Genomic DNA, 11,004 nt, shown 5'->3' on the forward strand with positions numbered 1-11,004 from the left:
AGTTTGCTGACTTCCTGCAAGGATGCGTTGAAGCGATGCCTCATGTGAAAGGATTGTCCATCTTGGACGACTGTGAAGAGAACCACAAGTTGCTGAGGAAATTACCAGACTGGATCACACGAAGATGGAGCAGAGTCATCACAGAAAGGTTGGACGAATCCGGGGATTACCCAAGCTTTTCCTGTTTCACAAGGTTCATCCAGAAGGAGGCTCGGATAGCCTGTAACCCTGTCGCCTCTCCACTTCTGATCAAGGCCACAGATGACAGGCAGCCCAAGAGAGCTAGAGCACTTCACACAAACACTAAAAGGAATTATCCCACGGAAAAGGTTGAGAAAGTTTTCAGCACCAAGTCAAGGCCACCTTGTCCTATCTGCAAAGATGAGATGCACGGCGTTGTAAAGTGCCCTATCTTTGCAGTGAAATCTCTGGAAGATAAGAAGGCCTTCATTCGGGAAAACAATTTGTGCTACGGATGTTTGAGAAAGGGACATAACAGTAAGGATTGCAAAACACGACACTCTTGTGGCATATGCAGCAGACGTCACCCCACCTGTCTACATGAAGAGAGAGAGAATCGATCTGTGGAAACAAAGGAGCAACACTCTACTTCCACAGACAAAGGCACTAGTCAGGAGGAGATCAAGGTGACGTCCCATGCAGTGACACAGCGCATCTTTGCCACATCAAGCATCGTCCCTGTTTTCATGTCATCTGCAAATGAACCACAGAAAGAAGTTATAACGTATGCTCTTTTGGATACGCAGAGTGATTCGACATTCGGTCTTGGAAGACCTACTCGAAGAGCTGAACGTGGAGACTAAACCAGTACAGCTCAAACTGAGCACCATGACAGCTGTTGACACACCCATAGCAAGCAAAAGTGTCTACGGTCTACAAGTTCGAGGACTACAGTCTGAAAAACAGATTCAGCTACGCCAAGCCTACACTCGTGGCTTCATCCCGGTCGACAAGTCCTACATCCCGACTTCCGAAACAGCACTGCTCTGGCCTCATCTAAAGCATCTAGCAAACAAACTCCCGCTGCTGAAGGACTGTGAGGTGGGACTGTTAATTGGAAGTGATTGCCCGTTGGCGTTAGCCCCACAGGAAGTCATCACAGGAGGCGAAAATGATCCATTCCCCCAGAGAACGGAACTTGTCTGGAGCATCGTAGGCTCATCCAATCCACATCTGGATCGCCAGGGAAACCAGAGGTTTGTCCATCGAGTGACAGTGAAGGAAATACCAGTGCCATCAACCACTGACCTGCTGAATGTCTTGGAATCAGACTTCAATGAAAGGAAGTATGCAGATAAAGACAAGTATGTGTCACAAGACGACGTTCGCTTCATTCAGCTCCTGAGTAACAACATAACTCAAAGGAAAGATGGACACTATGCCCTCCCTTTCAAGAGCACATATCCTCCTCTGCTACCAGACAACAAGAAGCTGGCAACAGTTCGACTGCAGCACCTAAAGAAAAGATTGAAAAATAACGAGCGGTATAAAGAACAGTACAAGGCCTTCATGAAAGATATGATAAAGAAAGGCGACATGAGAGCCAGCCTCTCCTGCGACAGGACAGCAGACTACGTGGTACATACCACACCATGGGGTGTTCCACCCCAAGAAGCCAGAGAAGCTAAGGGTCATCTTTGACTGTTCAGCGAAGTTCCGTGGTGTCTCACTAAATGATACACTGCTAACAGGTCCTGACCTGATCAACTCTCTCCTTGGAGTGCTCTGTCGTTTCAGGAAAGAGGCTGTAGCCATCATATGCGACATCGAGAAAATGTTCCATCAGTTTTACGTTTCTCCTGAACTACGGAACTACTTACGGTTTCTCTGGTGGGAGGATGGAGACCTCGAAGCAGAGCCTCAAGAGTATCAAATGGCTGTGCACCTATTCGGCCGCCGTCACCCGGATGTGCCAACTTTGGTCTGAAGTACATGGCACGCCAACACAGGGAAGAGTATCCATCAGCGTCAGCCTTCATTGAAAAGAACTTCTACGTCAATGATGGGCTTATCAGCGTCCCCTCCGTAGAAGAAGCAAAGGAGTTGATCGCTGAAACACGAGAGCTGTGCAAGAGAGGAGGTTTGCGTCTACATAAGTTCAATTCAAACGAAAGGTCAGTTCTGGACTCTGTGGACCCAACTGAGAGAGCAGTCACATCTGAACCCCTCGATCTGGACCTAAATGCAGCTCCAGCAGAACGTGCTCTTGGTATCCAGTGGTCCCTTAAACATGACACCTTCAGCTTCAATGTAAATCCACAGACAAGGCCCCCCACACGTCGCGGCATCCTATCCATCATTGCTTCTTTGTACGATCCAGTCGGATTCGTGGCTCCGTTTATCTTAACCGGAAAGTGCATCCTCCAGGAGCTGTGCCGTCGAGGCATTGGATGGGATGACCCACTTCCGAAGACTTAAGTCCACGGTGGGAGAGATGGAAGAGCGACCTACAAAGGCTAAATGAAGTCTCAATACCAAGGTGCTACCAATCGCAAGGCTTCTGCAAAACTGTCTCGAGGGAACTACACCACTTCTCGGATGCCAGCAATATAGGATATGGCTCGTGTTCCTATCTGAGGAGCAAGAATGAAGATGGTGAAGTTCACTGCAGCCTCGTGATGGCAAAGGCTAGAGTTAGCCTACAAAACTCACAAGCATTCCAAGATTGGAACTTTCAGCAGCAGTGGTCGCTGCAAGATCAAGTGTCATGCTGAGAAACGAGCTTGAAATGCCAATCAATGCAGAATTTTTCTGGACTGACTCGCAAGTTGTCCTGGCTTATATTAACAATGAAGCCAGAAGGTTCCATGTCTTCGTTGCCAATCGTGTGCAAATGATCAGAGAACACACCAGCCCCAGCCAGTGGCACTACATAGACACAACAGAAAACCCTGCTGACCATGCGTCGAGGGGTCTCAATGCAGTAGACATCTCCTCAACAAACTGGCTACCAGGACCCAAATTCCTGTGGGAACAAGAAATACATCCAGAGTCTCACCTCACTCCTGAGTTGCTTGTTGGTGATCCTGAGGTCAGGTCAATGCAGGCATTTACAACTAAAGTAGAACCTTCCAAGTCAGACATTCTTACCCGTCTAAATCGATTCTCCTCCTGGTCAAAACTCCTAAAGGTCATCACAAGAATCAAGAGGCTGAATTCAAAGCAAACCCGTCCTGGCGAACCTGTGAGTGTGGAAGAGCGCGAGAGAGCTGCCGAATCAGTAATGAGGCTTGTACAAGAAGCAGCATTCTCCCAAGAGATGAAGATACTTCAAAAGGGAAAGGGTCTTCAAAATTCCAGCCCTCTGTTTCACTTGGATCCCATCTTAGAAGGAGGAGCACTTCGTGTCGGTGGGAGACTAGGTCAGTCATCCTTAAGCCTAGAAGTCAAACACCCTTTGATTCTACCCAAAGGAGGACATATTACCAAGCTGATCTTGACCCACTGCCACGAGAGGATCTGTCACCAAGGACGGAATCAAACTCTAACAGAACTTCGAGCCAATGGGTTTTGGGTCATCGGTGGAAGTAAGTCAGTTGCTAAGCTGATACACAGATGTGTGAAGTGTAGAAGACTCAGACAACCTGCAGAAGAACAACGCATGGCGGAGCTTCCTAAGGAGCGTGTAGAAGTCTCTGCTCCCTTCACATACTGCGGCATCGATTGCTTCGGCCCATTCATCACTAAGAAAGCCCGCAAAGAGCAAAAGCGCTATGGCTTGATCTTCACTTGCCTTGCCTCTCGATCCGTTCACATTGAGATGCTTGAGGACTTATCCACAGATGCATTTATCAACGCCTTAAGATGCTTCATCAGTCTCAGAGGAGCCGTTCGTCAGCTCCATTGCGATCAAGGAACCAATTTTGTGGGAGCTAAAAATGAGTTCAAAGAAGCATTGAAGCAATGCGACACCAAAACAATCGAGAGCTTCCTAGCAGAAAGGCAATGTGAGTTCATTCTCAATGCTCCCTCAGCAAGCCACGCTGGAGGCGTCTGGGAGCGCCAGATTCGGACTGTCTGTAATGTCCTAAACGTCACACTCTGTCAATACTCAGGCAGACTCGACGACTCTTCCCTTCAAACTCTGTTCTATGAGGCAATGGCCATTGTGAACAGCTGTCCGTTAACCGTAAACAGGGTAAATGATCCTACCTCGCTCGAGCCATTAACTCCGAACCATCTCATACTGATGAAGTCCAAGATTGCCCTTCCACCGCCTGGCAAATTTGAGGAGGATGTCTATGCAACTAAAAGGTGCAGAAGAGTCCAGTACCTCGTCGACCAGTTCTGGAGCCGATTGGAAGAGGGAATATCTCATGAACATCTCCACACGCCAAAAGTGGCATACTGACTCGACGTAACCTTAAGGTAGATGACTTAGTCATTATAAAGGAAGATACTCCTAGAAATCAGTGGCACCTGGGACGAGTGGTTGAAACCACAAAGGAGAGCGATGGACTAGTGCGTCGCATCAAGGTGTTAGTAGGAGAAAGGACGTCAGTGAAACAAGATCGTCCTACCAAACCTTTGATTATAGAAAGGCCCATTCAGAAACTAGTTCTCCTCCTTGAGAGTGAGTGATCAGTCTAATTGTCGACTCCTTTATCCTCTTATGACATAGGTTACTCTCAGTTATTAAGTAGTACTTACCTGCACATATCTAGAAACACTGATACAAACATAAGCCTCAAGTATGAGCCGTTCAGCCAGGTTGATCCTTGTCTTCACTCTTCATAACATGAGTGGTGGGAGTATAGATGACCACTAGCAGTGTTTTATTATGATTATCCTGTTTTTTATATTTTTATTTCATGTGACTTTTATTTTGACATCATGCTATCTGCAGGGGGACTATTTTCTCTATGCTCACGCGCTCACTCGTAAAAGGGTAAGCACAAGAAGGCACGATATAACAATGCATGTTTAGAGTTTAGAGAAAAATATTACTGTAACCTTCAACTAAAGTGTTTTTACATTGAAGTGTTATTCCTCTGTACTTATTTGTTTGGCAGTAATAGTTTGAGAATAGTTTACGAAGTTGCTAGCTAGCTCTCTAACGTCCAAGTTAAGTTAATGGCGGCAGCTCCCTGCATCACCACTTTTTAGCACCCTTTGATATGCGGAGCGAGGTATGTGGTTCATTGTAATGTACTATTTCATGATGGTTGTTACCTGCTATGCTGTTATCAATAGATGCTATCTTGCTAAAGTGCATTTGTCAAAGGATTATTTTGTATCTGACTAAACTGCTTTTGTTATTTTTCCTTTTAAGTTTTCACGGTGTTGGTGTTGACGCTGAGCACAGTGTTGGTGCAAAGCACGCTAGTCCATTAAAGTACACCAGTATGGAAACACTCCCAAGCCTGTTTATTCCAAATTGAAGGGCTGCTACACATCACTCTCAGACAATGGTGGCACTCTTCAAAATGAAATGTGAGGATTGGAAATATTGTCATTGTCAAAGAGGAAGGGATTCACCACAATGAATGCAGGCTTGGAAGAGTGCTTGCTATTTGTTAAGATAAAGATGGACTGGTGCGAAAAGCCACAGTACAAATAGGAAAGAGAAAGCTAGGGAAAGAGGGTCATCGACTCATTGAGCCATCCATTCTTGAATGCCCTATTCATACATTAGTTGTACTTGTAGAAAACAACTAAAATGTGATCCAATGGAACTAATCTTTATACACCTATCTGTGGGGAGTTTAAAGTATCAGTCTTTTTTCTCCCCTTTTCCCCCCAATTTGGAATGCCCAATTCACAATGTGCTTTAAGTCATCATGGTGGTGTAGTGTCTCAATCCAAGTGGTGGAGGACAAATCTCAGTTGCCTCCGTGCCTCAGACCACCAATACGTGCATCTTATCACTTCGCTCGTTGAGCGTGTGACCGCGAAGACGTACTTGTCACAATCCCCTGTTGTCTGCCCTGTGTTTATCCCTTGTCACCTGTCCCGGACTACACTTCCCATAATTCCCTGCCCTCATCACTACCAGCAGTCATTCATTGTTCTCACCTGTGTGTCGTTTATTCATTATCCTTGTGTATTTAAACCCTGTTGTTTCACCATTCGTGGTCGGTTGTTAAATGTTAGGTAATGTCTGTTCCTGAATGTGTTCCTGCCCGTGTTCCTGCCCGTACCCTTCGTGGATGTTCCTCTTGTTTATATTTTGTTCCTCTTGTTTATATTTTGGTTTCCCATCATGGATGTTTTGTTTGTTCCTGTGTTTACCAGTCGTTTGTCCTTGTTAATTTTCAATAAACTGCGTGTAGGCTCACCATTCACTGTGGGCGTAGAAGAAGAGGGCTTTACCTCTCCTCCCACAGTGGTCACCCCCCAGCCTTACATGGCTCGTCCCTTCATGCCTGCCACGGCCAACGAGCCAATGCCCACGCCTGCCACGGCCAACGCCCAAGCCTGCCATGGCCGACGCGCTGGAAGTCTCGTCCGTCCCAGAGCCAGCGTTGCCAGCCTCGTCTGTCCCAGAGCCAGCATTCACAGCCTCGTCCGCCCAGAGGAGGAGGAGAAGAGGAAAGGCCTCCGCTCTCCAGTCTCCGCCTTCCATGGCTCCGTCCTCAGAACCTTCCAGAGCTGCGCCTTCCACGTTCCGCGAACCAGAGCTCACGCACTCCTCGGTCAGCTGAACCAGCCTGTAGCCTCGACCATCCCAGAGCCAGAGCCAGCGCCTGTAGTCTCGACCATTCCAGAGCCAGCGCCTGTAGCCTCGACCGTCTCAGAGCCAGCGCCTGTAGCCTCGACCGTCTCAGAGCCAGAGCCAGCGCCTGTAGCCTCGACCATCCCAGAGCCAGAGCCAGCACCTGTAGCCTCGACCGTCCCAGAGACAGAGCCAGCACCTGTAGCCTCGACTGTCATCAGGACCACGCTCCCTGCTGGCCAAAGAAGAAAGAGAAGGAAGAGGGCACCTTCTTACCAGTCTCTGCTAGTGCTCTCTGCCTCTTGAGCCTCCCAGGTCTCCGCCTCTCGAGCCTTCCACGGCTCCGCCTCTCGAGCCTTCCACGGCTCCGCCTCTCAAGCCTTCCACGGCTCCGCCTGTCGAGCCTTCCACAGCTCCGCCTGTAGAGCCTTCCACGGCTATGCCTCTCGAGCCTTCCACGGCTCTGCCTGTTGAGCCTCCCAGGTCTCCGCCTCTCCGAGCCTCCAAGGGCTCCGCCTCTCGAGCCTTCCACGGCTCCACCTCTCGAGCCTTCCACGGCTCCGCCTCTTGAACCTTCCACGGCTCTGCCTCCTGGGCCTTCTACGGTTCCACCTCCTGAGCCTTCCATGGCTCCTCCTTCCACGGCTCTGCACCCGAGTTCTCCATGGCTCCGCCTACCACGGCTCCACCCTCGAAATCCTCCCTGGCTTCGCCTCCCATGGCTTCATCTCCTGAGCCTTCCACGGCCCTGTCCCCAGAACCTTCTACCGCTCTGCCTCCTGAGCCTTCCATGGCTCTGCCACCTGAGTCTTCCACGGCTCTGCCCTACATGGCTCCACCACCTGAATCTCCCATGGCTCCGCCTTCCACGGCTCCGCCCTCTGAGTTCTCCATGGCTGTGGTCCTATGGCCACCTCCCGGGCCTCCTGACCCAGTCCCTGTCCTGTGGCCGCCTCCCAGGCCTCCTGACCCAGTCCCCGTCCTGTGGCCGCCTCGCAGACCTCCAGACCAGTCCCCATCGTGAGGTCATCCCCTTGGTCTTCAGACCGTCTGCCTGACCTTTTCTGGTCTCCCAGGTCCCTGGCTCCATCTTGGCCCTGCCTCCAGGGCTTTACCCTATTCCCCTCATCCCCTTGTGGCCCCCTTGGACTGCCTGTTTGCCCCTTGTGCCCCCCTTGGACTGCCTGTTTGCCCCTTGTCCCCCCTTGCACTGCCTGTTTGCCCCGAGCCCCCTTCACTCCTTGGGCGATATTTTATTTTTGGGAGCGTCTAGAATCCTCTCCTTTGGGGGGTTATATCACGATCCCCTGTTGTCTGCCCTGTGTTTATCCCTTGTCACCATTTCAGCGTGAGAGTGTGTAGATATATACTTCATAAATCTCTGATGGAGCGTTCATGATCTGGGAGTGAATAACCTTTAATAATCATATATGTTTGGATGATCACTTGTGATGCTTTTCAATATGAAACTAATTCAGTCTTGCTCTAACTATTATTATCTTTAATACTAGATATAAATCGATGAGAAAATAAAGTTTATAAAGTGACAATGTGAGCTTTATATATTAACAGGAGTGGAAAACAGAAACCTTTATACACAAACCAAACACATCCATTAATAACCGTTTGTGCACCAACAGATCAAAAAACAGCTCAAACCACAGCAGGTTTCACTGTGAACTGTCACATACATTCAACGGAAACACATTCATGCTTCATTCTGCAGGACAAAACACACGGTGCTCTTCTGTGGGTCTAAATTAAAAATGAGACAAACACAATAATACTACTGTATTTATTTATGGTGTAATTTATTAAGTTTTACAAGAGCATCTCAATTTCATTTATGTTTTCCATCTTTAATGTACAGGTATGTCAGAACATGTAGCTTTAAAATATCTAATGCACCATTGTAATTATACACATATCTATATGTTCTGTACATGAAATAAATAGATTTATAATAGTTTCAAACAAGAAAATGTCATTATGAAATAGACAGGACAAGTTATCGACTGTTTATTCTTGTTTTAGAATATCTGTTGAATTACTTAATTTCACTTCATGATGGTGATGTCACTTCTCTTCTGGATATGATGTCATAAACTAGTACAACAACAGAAGCCACGCCCACCAGAGCAGAGAGGACCAATCGGATCACAGCTTCAGTGAAAGCACAACAGTGAACACAATCTGAGGAAATAACAGAACAAACAGATGATAGCTGGACTGAGCCGGTTTATGATCTAATATTGAAATAGTTTTGACTAGTTTAACTTCAATCAGAACTCACAACAGTGAATCAAAGAAATTAATTTGCATTTTCAGAGACTGTAAACAAACAATAAACTCACCACCTGAACACGGCTGACAGACTTCAGTAATGTTGAGATGTTTAGTCTGGTTTCTGATGGGATTGTTGATCACACAGCTGTAGATGTTGTTCTCCTGATATTCCACCTCCAGATGTAGAGAGAGACTTCTGTTGAGATCAGACACACTGATGGAGGACAATAAACTGTTTCCTTTGTACCAGGAGAGAGTCACCTGTGTCACATTCACCACTGAACACACCAACACACATTTAGAGCTTGAAGAACATTGAGAAGAGTCTCTGATGATCACAGGAACCGGCAGACGAGCTGGAAAGATAATTCAGAGTCAATAAAATAAACATCAAACATCAGTTTCATCATAATCAGTCGCAGTTTATTGTGATCTGTGAGTCTCAGAAGACAAGAGTGTCAGACCTTCAGTCTTCTCATTACATTGCATGATTTATATTGTTTTTGATATTTATAATAGTATGATGATGATGTGAGAATGAAATATGAAGAGGACACTGATGTTATTCTGTACTCACCATAAACAGTCACATTGAATATATTAAATGATATTGTGTTTCTGCTGATCTGTACTTTATAAAGTCCAGTGTGTGCGGTTGTGATGTTTGTGATGGTGAGATCTCCAGTCTGATCGTTCAGCTGCAGTCTGAATCTCAACTGTTCAGTCCATTATTGAGGTTATATTTGCTTCTCTGTTGATTTGTGCTATAACAGTATCTGGATTCTGAGCTCCAAACATCCAGTGTAAAACATCATCATCTCTCAGTATTTCAGTATCATCAGTGTGTAAAGTGACAGAATCTCCCTCCATCACTGACACTGACTTCACTTTATCTGGATCAACACCAAACACACCTGCAGACACAAACAAACATCTTTATAATCTTTACAAGTGTAAATGCTTTATTAAACAGGAATCTGATGCAATCCTCTCTAATGATCAAGATCTATATTTTACAGACTGATTTGAGGTTCTGTTGGGAAACTAAATTAAACTAAAATATTAAATTAAATAAAAAACAAATGAACACTTTTATGTGGGAATAATCGCCAATATAAATCCTGCGAGTTTTTTTCTGAACTGAACGAATAAACATCATGACTTACCATCGAAATGCAGCAAAACTAACACGAGAAACATCTTCTTCATTTCTACACGTCGGAAAGAGTGAAATTAGACGGCATGTGACGTGAACGCGCGCTCGCTCTTCACTTACAGGATTTCACAGTTGTGCGTGAACGCGCATAAGCGTGTGTCCGCGTTATTGTGACTGAGGCCCGTGATTATATCATCACAGAAAACGTGCATTATATTTATATATGAATTTATGTTACTCAACATGAGTTTTACTCACTGTTAGTTGGTTTAGACTTCTATCTAAATCACTTTGCAGAACTTATCTCAACAATATTTAGTCATTATCAGACATTGTGTCCAGTGTGACATGCAGTGTAAGAGATGAAGTGTCTCAAGTGTCTTCTTGGTTCACTTGTTGAGATATTTAATAATCTTCCAGTCATCAGTGAAGCTGTAGTTACTTTCTAGAATCATAGATAACATGACTTTAAATCACATTCATTCTTTAAAAGGACCCACATGTTACCCTGCAGCTATATAATGTCTCAAAGTGGACTGTGATCACTTTATATCCATTATAAATCTCTGATGGAGCGTTCATGATCTGGGAGTGAATAACCTTTAATAATCATATATGTTTGGATGATCACTTGTGATGCTTTTCAATATGAAACAGAAAATCAGATAATTCAGTCTTGCTCGAACTATTATAGTGGAAATATATAGTGGAAAACAGAAACCTTTATACACAAAGCAAACACATCCATTAATAACCGTTTGTGCACCAACAGATCAAACCACATTCATTTATCTCACTGACCCAAAACAGCTCAAACCACAGCAGGTTTCACTGTGAACTGTCACATACATTCAACGGAAACACATTCATGCTTCATTCTGCAGGA

At 45.8% G+C, this 11,004-nt stretch overlaps 1 pseudogene; it reads right to left on the reverse strand.

The window, feature by feature from the left end:
- Nucleotides 1-8,738: 8,738 nt before the first annotated feature.
- Nucleotides 8,739-9,832, reverse strand: LOC127642217 (uncharacterized; annotated as a pseudogene).
- Between the last annotated feature and the right edge of the window lie 1,172 nt (nt 9,833-11,004).

Source organism: Xyrauchen texanus, unplaced genomic scaffold (genome assembly GCF_025860055.1).
Source record: "Xyrauchen texanus isolate HMW12.3.18 unplaced genomic scaffold, RBS_HiC_50CHRs HiC_scaffold_514, whole genome shotgun sequence".
NCBI classification, from domain to species: domain Eukaryota; kingdom Metazoa; phylum Chordata; class Actinopteri; order Cypriniformes; family Catostomidae; genus Xyrauchen; species Xyrauchen texanus.